At 37.9% G+C, this 17275-nt stretch overlaps 1 protein-coding gene across 1 annotated transcript in view; it reads left to right on the plus strand.

Moving 5' to 3' along the window:
* Window positions 1-17275, plus strand: part of LOC125231386 (zinc finger CCCH domain-containing protein 13) — a 177401-nt gene that overhangs the window by 105541 nt on the left and 54585 nt on the right. The gene's annotated exons all lie outside the window — the stretch shown is intronic.

The following is a 17275-nucleotide window of genomic DNA, read 5'->3' on the forward strand; positions in this document are numbered from 1 at the left end:
AATATTGAACCGCGAACGTAGCGAGTAGTTCAAAAGTGGAATCTTGAGCGTTGTGAGGGTTTCAAGGCACGTAGGTTAAACAAACTTTGCCACCTAGTGAAACACGAAAGTTCACCACAACAACACGAACATACTTAATTACTATATACATGACTATAAAACACCAAACTAAATCAAATCTAGTAATCTATTCAATGTTTATAAAAGTAATTATATAAAGTTAAATTCTATCAAGTTAAATTTTTTATGAAATTACTTTGCACTCTTGTGGATAAAATGTAATTTAGCTATCTGTTTTCGAATAGCAAAATTGATGTGGTGTGGTGAAAACACTATTATTTATGGTTAAGCGTATAAGGGCCAGTTGCATCAACCACAATTAACAGACACATCAACGTCACGCAGCAGAGACCTATGGAACTCCCATACAACGAAATTTAGCGAACGATTTTACTAATGACAGGCAATTTGGTGCAACCCTATGGCGATAAATATACGTGTTTCCGGTAACACTCAAAACCTCAGACACCCCAACTGATTTTTATTTTTTTAAACTCATCTAGAGTATTCATTATTTAATCTGATGGTTACTTTTTTTAAATTTAATTTTTAATTTTCTGTACAGCTCTACTTGACTTTTAGCTCTACACTCAATAAAATAATTGCTAACTTCCATCATAAACCATAAAACTATTTATTTGTGTACGTTACTGCAACGACATAAGGTTTACCAATAGACAGCTAAGATATCACTGTAAAACACTTTAAAGCTTTGTCACAGTAAACTTGAAATTGGACAGGTAATCGCAGTAAGCAAATTTAAACCCAATATTCAAAATGACAAGGTTGTAATTAGGTACGAGTTTAGTTTGTTATGACTTATGATAAACATTAAGATTAAACTGACAAACAATGTCAAACTCGTAGCGGAAAAAAAATCGTCCAAGTAACCAGCCAGTATTAATACCCCTAAATACTGAAAAAGGTAAAAAACCTCTAGCAATGCGATATACACAATGTTGTATTACGAGTACAATATAATAGGCACGCAAAAAATAACTAATAATACTAATTTAAATAAAAATATTACCCCCATCAAGATATAGCTCAATCGATTCTACTCTCGATTCTGAACAAACTGTTTTCAGGTTTTTAGTGTTAAGTGAAACACGGTGTATTCAAGTGACCATATTCGCTAGCGTTGCTACTGTTCTCATTCATTTCATTTTATCTTTGTACCGTGTTTTTGGCTCTAACCACTATACTCAGGGGTTTCTCATTTCGTATATCATATTGTCCCTACATTTTCATCCTTCTCATTTATTTCAATTATAATGGAACGATAAAATCCAAAAATGGATCATCATTTTTGACAAGTTTCTTTCAGCTCCAAATTCTTTCTAGCTTACTAGACTATGTTTAGACATTTGATCCTTTGTATGTGTTTATTCATGAGGATACAACGACAGGATTCAGGTAACAACAAAAATGTTGTGCGTTGTCCAAGAAAATGACGCTAATCCAAGCGTCAGGTGTTAGCCGCTCGGCCAGCCACTATCGCAAATAACCAACGTACAAAATTTTAATTAAAAAAAACCGACATTGTGGACGGAGTTCCATCAAAGATGCCTAAGAACACTCCCGACTAATTCAGCTTTCAAACAAAAAAACTAAATCTAAATCGGTTCATCCGTTCAGGCGCTACTATACCACAGCAGACAGACAGACAGATATGTCAGACTTATAACACCCGTCGTTTTTAGATAGAAAGAAACTAGAAAGACAATTTTCCATTTTTTTAACCCCCGACGCAAAAACGACGGGGTGTTATAAGGTTGACGTGTCTGTCTGTGTGTGTGTCTGTCTGTGGCATCGTAGCTCCCGAACGGATGAACCAATTTGGATATAGTTTTTTTTTGTTTCATGAAAATAGATCTACTATGTCGCGGTCGGGGGATTTTTCAAAATTTTAATATTTCTGTGTTGACCCAGAGTTCTGTTACTCCCAGCATCCCAATCCCAAACATACCACCCCGCTTACATTTCAGATTGCGTCTCTATGAGTCGAAGTGTCCCGACGGCTGCACCAGATGCCTAGCGAACGTGGTGCAAGACCTGTTGCACATTAACACCAACTGTCGCGTCCAGGCGTTCAGTTGCGCGAACTGTGAGCTGGAACGGTGCTTGCAGGTGTGTAGTTTTTTCTGTACAGTCGCCATCAGATATATCTGAGCGGTCAAGGAGCTCACATATATCGACACGCCTCTATTCTCAAGGCGTGTTCAGATATTTTGAGCGCCCGACCGCTCAGATATGTATGATGGCATGTACATTGTACAGTTGCCGTTGTTTGTAGCGCCGCGTCAGTAATATCTGCCGGCCGCACAGGGTACGTAGCCAAATGCACTAACGCTCACGATAATATCTGTTTCGTAGCTATCTATCTCTATCGCTCTTGCGTATTGGCGTGACAGAGCCATGCAGACTGCTTTTCTGTCGACGTTTGGCGTCGACGATTGCCATTCGGCTATGCCGGCAAAATTTACAATAGTTGACGCTACGTGGCAATCGAAACGCAACCTGACTCTAAAGAGTGATAGCTAGACGATAAGTACGTTTACGACTTATGATGTTGGCTAGGTATTAGGTACCCTGGTAAAGAAAAGTGAAGAGAATCATTTAGAGCATAGAAGCTTCCTCTGAGTATTTAAGATGTAGATGCAATAAATGCTTATGACTTATGACTTATAAAATATGTCAGATAAAAACATGTAAGTAGTGATAACTATGTTATAGGTAGTCATAGTCATGCATTAGCAACAATTGGTGCACCCGAGTTATTTTTAATGGTGAATTGCGTAATTCAGGAAAATCCTATTGTCATAAAAATGCAAAGCCTTTGATTTTGAGCCGCAGATTCTAGGTTTTAATGCAGCTCGGGTTTTTGCTAAGCGGCTTCATTTAATCCTTATTAAAGTAGCATTTGTGAAATCTGCATATTCAAGTCGATTAGACCGAAGCGACGTAGGGTACCTAAGAGTTTAGTACCGATTTATAGATTCTGATTTATTTTTACAGAATCACAGAGATGCTTAAAATTAGCTTAATATTCTGAATAGGTATGATATTAGAAACATCAGGTAAATTGCATGGTAGAGGCCAAAAGTAATTGGGCCATGCCATGACCAGCTTTACGCGCAACTATTCATTTATTTATTTCCAAAAAGATATAAATAAGTACAGATTTTGTATAATAGTTTTCCATCATATTTTCTCGGAAACATTCGTATTTGTCATGCTAGTTCAGACAATATCAGGACTTCCTGCACTGAAACTGACTGAAATAGCATTACACGTTCGTACGTTTCCGTAAGAATACGAAGGAAAAATATTTCGCACTACATATGTATATATCTTTTACATTTTATATTTATTTTACCCATATACTGTACATACAAGTTGACTAAAGAGTTTTCGATTTAACTGATAACGAATGTGTACCTACTTAGAACTCTTCTCGCATTTGCATATCTCTGTTCTCGGTCCCAAACTTGACTGTTTTCATGTTTACTTATTCAAAATTCGACTTCGTAACTCCAAAGTTTACTCGTAATGTAAGTTCAGTTTATATTTCGACGAAAAGATAATTTAGAAATCATACAGTTTGGATTGGAATAGTCTGTTTTCGTTTGTGGAGTTAAAATTAGACGATTTAATTAACTGCTTCGGTTTATGAAGTTTATTTCTATGGAAAAAGTGAGGTTGTTTCACTCATTTACATTTACCTATATATCCTCAAAATATAATGTAAGAGTGACACAGACACAAAATCGTAAACAGCAGTTCTCCGACGTTAGTGGTAAGCGCCTTGAGTCAATTCATCTACATACATATTTAAGTTACTTACCAAAGAGAATATATAATCAATGAAATGAAATAAACAGGGTAAATAAACCAGTTTTGTAGAGCAAAACCCAGTTGCGAAGTTAATTTGTATAATTCTGAATAATACATGTACGAGTAAGTAAGTCATCGACTGAGGATGTGTAATTCGGTTAAAAATAAATGAAAATATCGATTTTTAGAAAAGATCACTCAATATGCAACTATAGAATGAATCAATTTATTTTATTAAATATTTTTTATGGGAAGGCGCCTAGAGACTTTATCAGAGATAAGATAACATACCTACATCAGAGAATTCTCGATGGGTACCACGGTAGGCGGGCGGTTTAGTGGTCAGCGCGTCAGCCGCGTAAGCTAAAGAAAGACCCGGCCTCGATTCCCGGCTCAGCACTGGGCTTAAGTAGTCGCTTTTTCTTTCGTGTATGATATCTAATTTCAGTTTAGACTCAATATCATTAGTATAACGCTGAATCAGCTTAGTTGTATTGTTATTGATTCTTACCCCAGCTATTTTTTAAACGAAGCCATATATATTTCCTAAGTTATCTGCTGATTCAAAATATTCAAATATTAATCCGCGCCGTAAAACGAACCCTTTTCCTGTCATATGACAACCTTTATTCCTTTTACGATGTTTAAACACATGGGGCGTTTGCAATATCAAAGGTGCAAAATAGCATATTTCAATATAAATTTGATTATTTTTTTTAGCAAAAGAGGTCGGTATGCCCTAACATAATATTAATAATAACATTATATTGTCCATATGGATCCATACCTATATTTTTTATAAACCTAAAGGCGAGTCATGATTTCAATCACAACAATTTAACCTCAAAAATCGAACTTTATGAACATCACATAGGAAAATCCGAATGAAATTTTTAAAATAAGATTTTATAGAGTCGCATAAAGGAAGACAAATGTGAGTCTGTTTAATAAAATGTCTCACATTGTCGGTTACCATTGAGGCGAGATTTACTTTATCTTTATGTGAATAAACTGACAAAGCGGCTTTATAGCAATCGACACAAAGTGGGACGCTTTCTCTTGCACACTCACAAATGATCATTGACTACAGGCTATGAGGAGTATGAGGTCACTCAGAAACTTTAATTTTAGTTCGTCAGAAGACTAACTCATTATTTAATTTAATATAAGTAGGTAATATGACGTTATTATAATGCTACAAAATAGTATTTTAAAAGAATGGCAAAGTGTTCAATAAACTAGATCGTTTGTTGAATTATTCGCAGAAAGCCGACGACCTTAAGGCCAATCAATACTACGCCCGAGCAAACAGTCCACGGTCTTATCGTTTCATCAAGTTTACGCAAATTATATTACTGGGGGCTCTGTGAACTGTGTAGGTTCACCTCGCGATATGCTATGCTTGGCAAGAGTATAAGGAAAAAGGAAAGTATAATAAGTTTATGTAAGTAGTCCTTACAGACCCATAACGTATCACAGAAGTAAGTAATATGCCCAAATTAGGTCTCGATAGGTTTCACGCTCCTCCCCAAGACGAATCGTCGTAAAACGTTAAATAGTTTTAAAGCGATCTCAAATTGAGTGCAGACCTACGGGTAAAGTGGTTCGGCGCCAATCCGTCTGGCTGCGGCGAGGATAAATTCCCTCTCTTGACACTCTCGTACGAGACTCCGAGGCAGAGATTACATCATACCATAGCAGAAACACCACACTAAAACCGGGTCCCTATTGGGAATAAAGTCTTCAGTCATAAGGTATCGCTTGCCCAAATTTTCGCTAGTCATAATTTAGTTTTTCTCAGAAACGCGTAACTTTTCAGGACTGCCATAAAAAAAATCTAACCTTACCTATAGATGGCTTTAATGAAAACCCTGAAAATTTAACGCTTTCAGAATTATGACTAATGATAATCTGGAAAATTACAGTATGATTTTCAATCATTATGGCAACCAAAGGGATCAGACTGAAACCACAGTCAAGATCCCGTGCGTCAGTTCTCGACCGTTAGGTAATATTCACGCATCATCTCACAAACATATTAAAATATATGGAAACGTAAAAGACTATGCTGAGATTTAACTCAATTTGAGAGGAATGCTAGTGAAAATAGTCGCAGTGTGCGAATACGGAAAGAGAAAAATCACAGAATGTATTCCAGGATACTATGACCGAATAGACATACGTACAAATTATAAAGCCTTTGAACAGTAACGTTGTAAACCTGTTGGTATCTACGCAAGATTAGCCTGACGAATACTTAACTTCACTTTTAGTCACCTAGATAAGTATTTATTGATGGAAAATTGGGGCGAATTTTTTAACCCCCGACGCAAAAACGACGGGGTGTTATAAGTTTGGCGTGTGTGTCTGTCTGTTTGTGTGTGTCTGTCTGTGGCATCCTAGCTCCCGAACAAATGAACCGATTTGTATTTAGTTTTTTTTTGTTTGAAAACTGAGTTAGTCGGGAGTGTTCTTAGCCATGTTTCATGAAAATCGGTCCACTATGTCGGGGGTTTTTTCAAAAATGTAATTTTGTGGTTAGTTTATTGTAGGAAAGTGACAAGTCTGTCACAATATTATGTCATCTGCGACCAGAATGCTAGGCAATATTCAAATCGGACAGATTACGTCGGTACGTTTTGTCGGCTTGGAGAATACGCAGCATTTTCATGTGAGAGGAATAACAATGGCGCTGGAATAATAATTCTGAGGGAAGAATAGAGTTAAATTATTTGACAGAATTGAACCGACACTGATTTTCGAAAAAAAAGGCAAACGGGCGAAATATTCCATACACAATCTGAGCACCTCACTAGGATTTTTAAACGCATAGTATATGATAATCAGCTGCCTGCATGCTTATATAAATAATGCGTTGACTCAAATACTAGTATTTTTTCAACTTGGCTTGTTAGTAGGTATGTTAATGTGTCAAAACGTAGAAGCTAAATTTGACCCACTTCCCGATTTCCGATTGAGCTGAAATTTTGCACACATGTAAATCATTGCCCGTGTGGTGACGGGTTAAGAATTTCACCACCCCTTTCTTCCCGTGGGTGTCGTAGAAGGCGACTGTGGGATATGGGGTAAATTGTGGCGTAGGCGAGAGGCTGGCAACCTGTCACTGCAATGTCACAGTTTTGTTTTCTGTCAACCCCTTATTTGCCAAGAGTGGCATTGAAACTTGAGTAGTTTCATATGCTCTGCCTACCCCTTCATAGGATACAGGCGTGATTGTATGTTATGTTATGTTATGTAAATCACGAGACGATGCAATATTATGGTATCGTGGAGCGGATCTGATGATGGATTAGAAAGGTGGTTATAGGAACTCTGTCATGAAACGTCGTATCCGCATCGAGCAAGGGGTTTTTAGAAACGTCTCGGAGAGCAGTACTTAGATGACTGTTGAAAGAAAGGTACAGTCGGCGATAAAAGTTTGTGCCAAAAATGAAATTTTTGGAGAAAACTTATTATTATTTAGTATTTTTAAGTATTTTTCAGTGTTATTTTTTACCATCATAACAATTCAGCGTACCTGTTTGATCATAATAACTTTTATCCTTATTTTTTACCAGAAAATTCTAACTTTCCAGAATTCAGACATAGTGCTAATGCTGGACTCGGCGTACATAACCAGAGACATGTCGATAGAAGCCAGGTTCGCTGCGCAGGCGCCCCTAGTCAAGTGCTATACGGACGCGATCGCCACCGAGTGTCCGAAGGCGTTTCTGATAATAGCCGCTACTCCTATAGAGTGTATGGTGCCTGTAGTCGCTGAGGTATAGTTATTTCAAGTTTTACAAGTCGATTTACACACTTTAGACATAGCTTATGAGATCAGAGACATGTGTATAGAAGCCCGATTCGCTGCTCAGGTGCTGCTAGTCAAGGTGCTATACGGACGCCATTGCCACCGAGTGTCAGAAGGCGTTTTTAATAATTGGCGCTACCTACTCCTATAGCGTATGGTGCCTGTAGTCGCTGAGGTATAGTTATTTCAAGTTTTATAAGTTGATTTATACACGGTTTATGCAACCAGAGACATGTACAAATGTTCAGTTGAGAGAAGAAGCTTACTTAGTTTTGGAACCACTACATATTTTAGATGGAAGTAACTGGCTGCCGAGGTTTCCTAAGTAAAAAAAGTCTACGTAAGCATCTGAGATAATTAGACCGCAGAGTCCGCAGACACTTTTTTGTTAATAGGTAATCGTTCTTTGGAAGTTGTGGATTATCTATTTTAATTAAGATTTCTTGCATAAGCCACCTAAAGTTACCGCCTCAAAATTACCTAAATCGTCAGAATTTAAAAGCCTGACTTTTATCGGTGAATTAACACCAGTTTTAGCAGATGTCCAAGTTCTACATATCCCTGTACGATTTTTTGCTATTATTTTATTATAGCTTACTAACTTGTGGTTTCTATCTTCAATTTTCCAGTTAAGAATTTACCGAATTTAATTGAATTTGTCGTAATCCGATCTGTCGTAGAAAATCGTCGCAAATATTGTGGAGACTAAACCATATTGGCAACGATTTAGATGCCACAGACTACAGATTCACACGTTTTTTTTTTTTGGCAATCAGGTGTACGGTCCGCCTGATGGAAAGCGGTCACCGTAACCTATGGACAGTATGGACGCCTGCAACTCAAAGGTGTCACATGCGCGTTGCCGACCCATTAGAATGAATAAATAAATAAATATCGGGACACCGTACACAGATCAACTTAGCCCCAGACTAAGCAAAGCTTGTACTATGGGTGCTAAGCGACGATATACATATACTTAAATAGATAAATACATACTTATATACATATAAAACATCCATGACTCAGGAACAAATATCTGTGCCCATCACACAAATAAATGCCCTTACCGGGATTCGAACCCAGGACCGCGGCTCAGCAGGCAGGGTCACTGCCGACTGAGCCAGACCGGTCGTCAACTTATACACTGCTTTTTTTAAGAACCCCATACTGTAGTTCATCGGGAATACCTCGGCAAAGTGCAAAGTCCGCTGCCTTACTTCGATCTTTCTCTAATTCTTATTCAAAATGCATTACGCATTATTCGCGCTCCAGTTTGCAGTCTGAAATGGTTTCGTAAATCTAAAATCGATACAGTGGCGATGTCGTATAACGATGACGAACCGCTCGCGTGACAGGGATTCGTTTAATGAATTTCGCATTCTGTATTTTATAGGGTACTAGCTTTTACCCGCGGCTTCGCCCGCGTAATAAAAGTATTCATTAAGATTTTCATTTGGATCCTTAGGTTTCTCTGGTATATTTATCTGCGATTATTTCGATTGCACATAATACTTTTGCTTGCAATGATTGTAGAAATATTACACATCGACCACAGCGTAGGTAATTCTATATACGCTGGGGAAACCTTTATAAACATCCCACATAGCCCGTATTTCGACACTATTAATCGGTGGGTAAAAAGTACTTTTTTCTATTATCCCTTACAATTTTTTACATTTTGCTTATACTTATCGCAAACGTAATCTTCAAGCAAGCAAATAACGATCGTCTTAGAGCACTTTGATTGTAAGAGACCGCCGACCGATTATCCGTATCCCTCTAACGATACCCATATTATCCGTATCCGTATCCGTTTCCGTATCCGTATCCCTATCTCTATCCCTATCGCTATCGCTATCGCTAACGCTATGGCTATCGCTATCCCTATCGCTATCCCTATCGCTATCCCTATCGCTATCCCTATCGCTATCCCTATCCCTTATCAAGATAACACTAAGTTCTCGCGCTTTGTACACATATTTAAAGTCACATACAGGTCGAAAGCGATTAATTAACATTATTTTTACCTTTTTTCCCAACGTTTCGGCCAGGTTGCACTGGCCGTGGTCGCGGAAGACTGACGTCCCAGCAAAATGTCACCGGAGATGTAAACAACACAAAACTACCCGATATTAATTTATATAAATGTTCGGGGTAGACAAATAAATATAATCTACCCGCATGTAATTATTTACGACATCACATTAGAAACCTCAAAAATAACAGTACTTCTCCACTATTTAATGGATGTTATTATACATATAAACCTTCCTCTTGAATCACTCTATCTATTAAAAAAAACCACATCAAAATCCGTTGCGTAGTTTCAAAGATTTAAGCATACAAAGGGACATAGGGACAGAGAAAGCGACTTTGTTTTATACTATGTAGTGACATCGCTATCCCTATCGCTATCCCTATCATTCATTCATTCATTCATTCATTTATTCCTTTATCAAACATAGTTTTACATGTCAACAAAATTACATATAAATACAATTATTCTTCTTTGTTATTTTTTGTTATTAAGTGTCTACAGTCGGCACTTATAAGTTACATAGTTAATGCAAACATGCTGTCGAAGATACATTTCAATTTTATAATTCAAAATGGTTGGTATAGTGAACCAGTTCAAGAGTGCACGTCGTTGAAAAATTCGTCAACAGTGTAATACGCTTCAAGCATAAGTTTATTTTTAAGTTTATTTACGAATTTACGATTATCGCTATCCCTATCGCTATCCCTATCGCTATCCCTATCGCTATCCCTATCGCTATCCCTATCGCTATCCCTATCCCTTATCAAGATAACACTAAGTTCTCGCGCTTTGTACACATATTTAAAGTCACATACAGGTCGAATGCGATTAATTAACATTATTTTTACCTTTTTTCCCAACGTTTCGGCCAGGTTGCACTGGCCGTGGTCGCGGAAGACTGACGTCCCAGCAAAATGTCACCGGAGATGTAAACAACACAAAACTACCCGATATTAATTTATATAAATGTTCGGGGTAGACAAATAAATATAATCTACCCGCATGTAATTATTTACGACATCACATTAGAAACCTCAAAAATAACAGTACTTCTCCACTATTTAATGGATGTTATTATACATATAAACCTTCCTCTTGAATCACTCTATCTATTAAAAAAAACCGCATCAAAATCCGTTGCGTAGTTTCAAAGATTTAAGCATACAAAGGGACATAGGGACATAGGGACATAGGGACAGAAAAAGTGACTTTGTTTTATACTATGTAGTGATTGACATTATTAACGGTAACTGCGAAATTACGCATGAAAATGATAGGATATTGATGGCATTAAACTAATTTAGGTACAGTCATCGGTCCGCAAGAAAATTATACTAGAGCCATATACACCGTGTTTCACTTAACACTAAAAACCTGAAAACCGTTTGTTCAGAATCGAGAGTAGAATCGATTGAGCTATATCTTGATGGGGGTAATATTTTTATTTAAATTAGTATTATTAGTTATTTTTTATGTGTCTATTCTATTGTATTCGTAATACAACATTGTGTATATCGCATTGCTAGAGGTTGTTTACCTTTTTCAGTATTTAGGGGTATTAATACTGGCTGGTTACTTGGACGATTATTTTTTCCGCTACGAGTTTGACGTTGTTTGTCAGTTTAATCTTAATGTTTATCATAAGTCATAACAAATTGAACTCGTACCTAATTACAACCTTGTCATTTTGAATATTGAGTTTAAATTTGCTTACTGCGATTACCTGTCCAATTTGAAGTTTACTGTGACAAAGCTTTAAAGTGTTTTACAGTGACATCTTAGCTGTCTATTGGTAAACCTTATGTCGTTGCAGTAACGTACACAAATAAATAGTTTTATGGTTTATGATGGTAGTTAGCAACTATATTATTAAGTGTAGAGAGCTGCACAGAAATTTAAAAATTCAAAAAAAAGTAACCATCAGATTAAAAGATGAATACTCTAGATGAGTTTAAAAAAATAAAAATCAGTTGGGGTGTTTGACGTTTTGAGTGATACCGGAAACACGTTGTATATACTATACACTCTCTTTGTTAGATATTTATGCAGCCTTCTTTTGTGTATAAGGAACGGAAAGACTCTTTTTAGCAGTTGTTATCGTGTGAGGCCGATTCTAATTTAGCAATTCGGTAACATTCGAGATTCTGGTTTTGATAAGACCCTGACAAATATCTTAGCGAATTGAGCATATTTCTCTCGCGATTGTCACTTCTTTCGTACAAATATACTAGAGCGTGCCAAATTATTGTATTTGTTCCGGGTTCCGGCTCCTCTTTTTCTTCAACCAATAAAAACGAATGAAGAACTCATTGAGACGGACTAAGGGCCACTTGCACCACCGAAAATGGAGGATTAAACCGAGGTTACCCCACCATTTTATATGGAATTTGACAGTTGACAACCCACTAACCTTAAGTTAAGCGAGTGGTGCAAGTGGCCCTAAGCGGATCATACAATGGTTTATTGCCCGGAGTAAACAGGTACCTAACTATGATTTGGTTTTCTTCATGTCCCAAAGCTCATCTTGCCTCACTTAGTGCCACTTGCACCAACGAAAATGGAGAATTAACCCGACGGTTAACCCTCCATTTTATATGGAATTTGACAGATGACAGCGCACTAACCCTGAGTTAAGTGGTTGGTGCAAGTGGGCCTTAGTTAGTATTATCTATACATACTTGATTTTGTCCACTTCCTGCTTACGTCGGATGACATCCGGTTGTTTGTTCTGTAGGTTTTAATCAAATAGGTCCCTATTTATAGGTAACAGCGGTTTGGCATTTACTGACAAATCCAATTTCGCTTATGAAGGCATACTCAAATGTCACGACCCTTCAGTCAATATCGACGAAGAGCAACAAAAAGGTCGGAAAAGGTTACGCTTCTTACAAATACGATTTCAGATTAATGAATAATCAATCTTCTGTTCCTCCTCAACCGGATATTGTTATTAATGTTGTCATAAGTAACAGTCTCACCTAACTTTTCCCGATGATTTCGTATTCAGCTTACTTTTTAGAAATCACTTACAAATGTTTTACTTTTACCCATTAGTTTTATATCATTGTCTCCCAAAGTGTGTCTTGGTCTCCAACTTCTCCACCACTGCTTCAAGGCCTGCGCAGTTTCTCAGTTCTCACCAACTTTAAATTTCTCGCACTCGCACAGAGTTTTCTACCTAAGATACATATTTGGTGTATACCCTGATTTGGTATCAGAAGATATACATACATTTTTTTTTTATACTACGTCGGTGGCAAACAAGCATACGGCCCGCCTGATGTAAAGCGGTCACCGTAACCTATGGACGCCTGCAACTCAAACAGTGTCACATGCGCGTTGTCGCCCCATTAGAAACTACATCATACAATCACGTCTGTATCCCATAAAGGGGTAGGCAGAGCACATGAAACTACTAAAGCTTCAGTGCCAGTCTTGGCAAATAAATAGTTGAAAGAAAACTGTGACATTGCAGTGACAGGTTGCCAGTTTCTCACCTACGATACAATTTAACCCATATATCTAGGGTTTTATATCCCACAGTCGCCTTCTACGATACCCACGGGAAGAAAGGGGGCGGTGAAATTCTTAACTCGTCATCACACAGGTATCAGAAGAAATTTGCATAAATATGTTTCAAACCTTACCTAATCATTATTTATAACATTGTATGCTTTCGTGTAATATTTGTAACAAAGTTGATTTGCAAAATTCGCCGGAAAACTGTTGTTTGTTTACCCGTGATAGCGAGCTAGTGCGGGAGTCCCTTGGCAATAATATTTTTACGGCCTGGTAGTAGAATGCTAAGTTTATGAGCGGTACGAGCCGTAAAAACTCTAATATGCATGATTTCTGTTTGCTTATTGGCCTGTCTCGTTTCTTGTATCAGACAGCAAACTTAAGATGATTTCTTTTTCTCAATTCCCAAAAAACGTATGCATTTGCTTATTTGATTGTTGGACTACTATTTTGGTCTCTCTTAGTAATCAAAAAAGAAAAACAGGAACTTAACTTAATTTTCGGAAACCAAACTTAACACAAACACCTTCTTAGCTCTGAGTTCATAACTACGGCTTTGCCAACTAAGTAGTCATGAAATATAAACTTAGTCACATTAAAGCAAGTTGTATCCTTGAGGAGAACATTCAATTTGTGTGCTTTTGCTAGCTGTACCAAGATAACTTTTGTTCAGCAATAAGTCCGATGACATTCATTGACAATCAAGTTATTTTTGTTCAGGCATCTCTCGACAAAATCGAAGCAATTTAGTATTCGAAACCCAGTTGAGCTGTGCAAGATAACATAAATCATTAAAGAGAGGGAATATTGGGATAAACCTCCGCAGAGGGTTCCCTTTTTATAACGAAACAAACGCAATCACGGGATGATAAATATTTTACACACCCAGTGGGCCGCGTTATTTCAATCTGTTAGGTTCCGTGGTTTTATCCAAACTTTAAATGTGGCATTCCATTACAGAATAGTCCACATCTTTAATGTGCAATTAGGACGTTTTTATCAGAATTTCTTCTGGAATTTTGGACATCAATGCTCTTGTCAAACAACCCTTCTCTATAGAAAGCCACATATAGATGAAACAAAATATTAACTGCGTCATTCATTGCAGAAAATTCCCTGGTCATTCCTTGGGGCAACACAAATATAACTCGCATGTAGCTCCATGCATTCTCAATCTCAATGAATCACGATTGGGTCTCAAGAGTTTTCTCTGTAGTCGCTCCGTCCAATATGGACTTGCTCTTGGATTGTGATGAATTGTACAATATAGTGACTCTTTCGGGGTTTTTGTAAATAATCTTTTATCGGGCACTTACTTAACTGGAATTTTTATTATTTATAGGTTGAATACCGGGTACTACTGTCTTCCTCCGTTTAGTCTCCTAAAGTCATGATTTTCTGAATAATGAGAATCCACTATTTTCATCAATTTCGTAAACAAAAGTTTCATATTTGATAACATTAATAATGAGAGTAAATCGAATGAGAGTCCTCTACACAATAACATCCAAATAACAGTCGAACCTCGACTGATGGTCGAGTAAACAGATCAATGACACTCGGCAGGAGATAAAAGCGGACGCCGAACACGCTTATTGACCATCCATCATAAATTCGCTGATGTATCGACGTTTTATGACAGGAAGGTTGTTCCAATGTTAGGATATTTTATAGGTGGTTGCAAGTCTGGGTGATGTCTTCTAATAAACAATAGTATTGCAATACATACGTATTGCAATACTGTCTACGTCAAATAGGTTAAGAAAAAATCTAACCAGAAAAATGTCTATTATATTTATTTTTCGTGCATCTCTAGATACATAGAATATTAATTTTACCAAAAGAACGATTCAAGAAAAATAATGTCTACAGACACCTAATTATTAATCATTAACAACACGGATTACAGTCTCGTCATCCAAGGAAAAAGTAGCTTATCAGAAAGTAGACAATTACGAAAATAATAATAGTTTTCCGTAAATCGCATTACAGACGCTAAGATCATCCGGCTGGTACGACCCAGCGAAAGTACTGGGCTCGCTGGCCGTACCCGAGATGAGGGCCAGCACCCTGGCGGCGATGTCTCTCGGGCTGGAGCCTCGGTATACCAAGGTGCCGTGCGTTGGAGGCACGGAAGGAGACTCACTAGTGCCGCTGTTTTCTAGGGCCGTCGACTATTTTGAATTTAACGAGGTATCATTTTAAACATTATTAAATCGAAAAAAATTTAATAGATGGTTATATGTAGGAGTTTTACAGAAGAGTTGAGCCAATTTTAGAAGCATAAATAAGATCTGCATAAATAAGACCAATAAACTTAAATTCTGTTTTCTCCTCTTTACATGTCTGATGTGCAACGCTGTCTTATTCCTTACCTTACTTTACAAACTTACCTAACTATTCCTCATATTAATAAACAATAGTAGCAAAGCATAAGTAGTCTTTAGAGTTTGCACCAGTGGCGGGGGGTTCCCTAAAATTCTCCAGTATCTGTAGAAGTCCATACAAAATAGATCCCGAAAACCCCTCCGGCTTTACCGACAAAAATTTGGACACCACGCCACTGGATTTCGTATTTATCCTTCTTTCCATTTCCTTTGCCTTTCTAAACCCCTCCTTCTTCCCAGTACACCGCCGACTACATGACAAAGTGCGTCCGCACAGCAGACGTCGACATACTGCGCTGCGACGGCGCATGCGCAAGAAGCTCTGACCTCAGTGAGGCGCATGCCCTGACCAGGCTGGTCAGCCAGGTCGCACAAGCGTTGCTGTGCTATGACATACCCAGGGTCACGGGTTTTGTTGAGACGAATACCGTTCAACTCGTATCACCAGCTAAGTAAGTCCCATTATGTTACCTTTCTTGTATGAATGCCAGCCATCTTGCTAAGTCATGTGGCGTCCCTAATAGGATCAGAGCAGTTGATCTTTTCACCAGCTATTTTCTGATTGAGAGTTTGGTTGTGTCAGTATGAAGCCATCTGTTGCTCATGTCAAGCCTCTAAGAAAATTTAATTACGTGGTTAATTATAATAGATTACTTATAATCTCAACTTGTTTCATCGCCGGTTAAATTTACGGTTACAATCCTCATTAAAATCTGCATAACGTTTCGGGTTGTCGTGCTGAACTGTTTCTGAAAGCAAGAATACATGAAGCCATTCTTCTGCCGCCAGATACATCGCGAACCCTGTCGAGATCGGAGGCAGTGGCATCCGGAGAAGCCTGGGCTTGCAGAAGCTCACGGATCAGGAGACGAAATCAGTGAATATAGCTCTGGAAGTGATGTGGAGGAGAAACGCCATGGTCGAGAGCTGGTGCTGCAAGTATTGCAACTGGCCGAAGAGTGATGCCTGCCAGCTAAACTTCTTCTACCCGAAATACGAAGACTGTGCTTACTGCTGTGCTCTGTGAATATTTTGACTCCTGTTTTTGTAATTTTTAGCACATTTTATGAACAGTTTGAGGTAAATTAAGTGTTTTGTGCAACTTGTTCTAAAATGAGTGTTCTTTTTAATGTACATGTACTTTGAATATTTACCTATCAGTAAAAGTTATCTACAAATAAGTCGTTTTATTTTAGATCGTTTCCATATCAACTTAATTACTTGCCCGAGGCCCAAAGGCTCCCATTAGTCGAGGCAAAAAGCCCGGGGCTTTACTAACACAAAGAAGGCGAAATCGTCATGCCTATTTGCTGGACATCTTTGGTATGTGTCTTTAGAAGTGGTCTGTGTCTTTGGAAACAATATTTGCATATTGCATTTGTGGGAGGCATATTTAAACCCATATGATAATTCAGACTTTAATCCTGTTTTTAATCACTTTATGACCTTATCAAGTGAATATAAGTCACCAAGCCACTTCAATGTCTTCAAACACCGGTCGATAACTAAAACTTCTCTTACCCAGTTACCTCTCCATCGAAGTCATCCTAAACGAAAACGGGGTTTGCCACACGTTCGATTTCCCCCGGCACCTGAACGACTACGAAGTAAGCCTCCTAG

The sequence above is a fragment of the Leguminivora glycinivorella genome, chromosome 11 (assembly GCF_023078275.1).
Source record: "Leguminivora glycinivorella isolate SPB_JAAS2020 chromosome 11, LegGlyc_1.1, whole genome shotgun sequence".
NCBI lineage: Eukaryota > Metazoa > Arthropoda > Insecta > Lepidoptera > Tortricidae > Leguminivora > Leguminivora glycinivorella.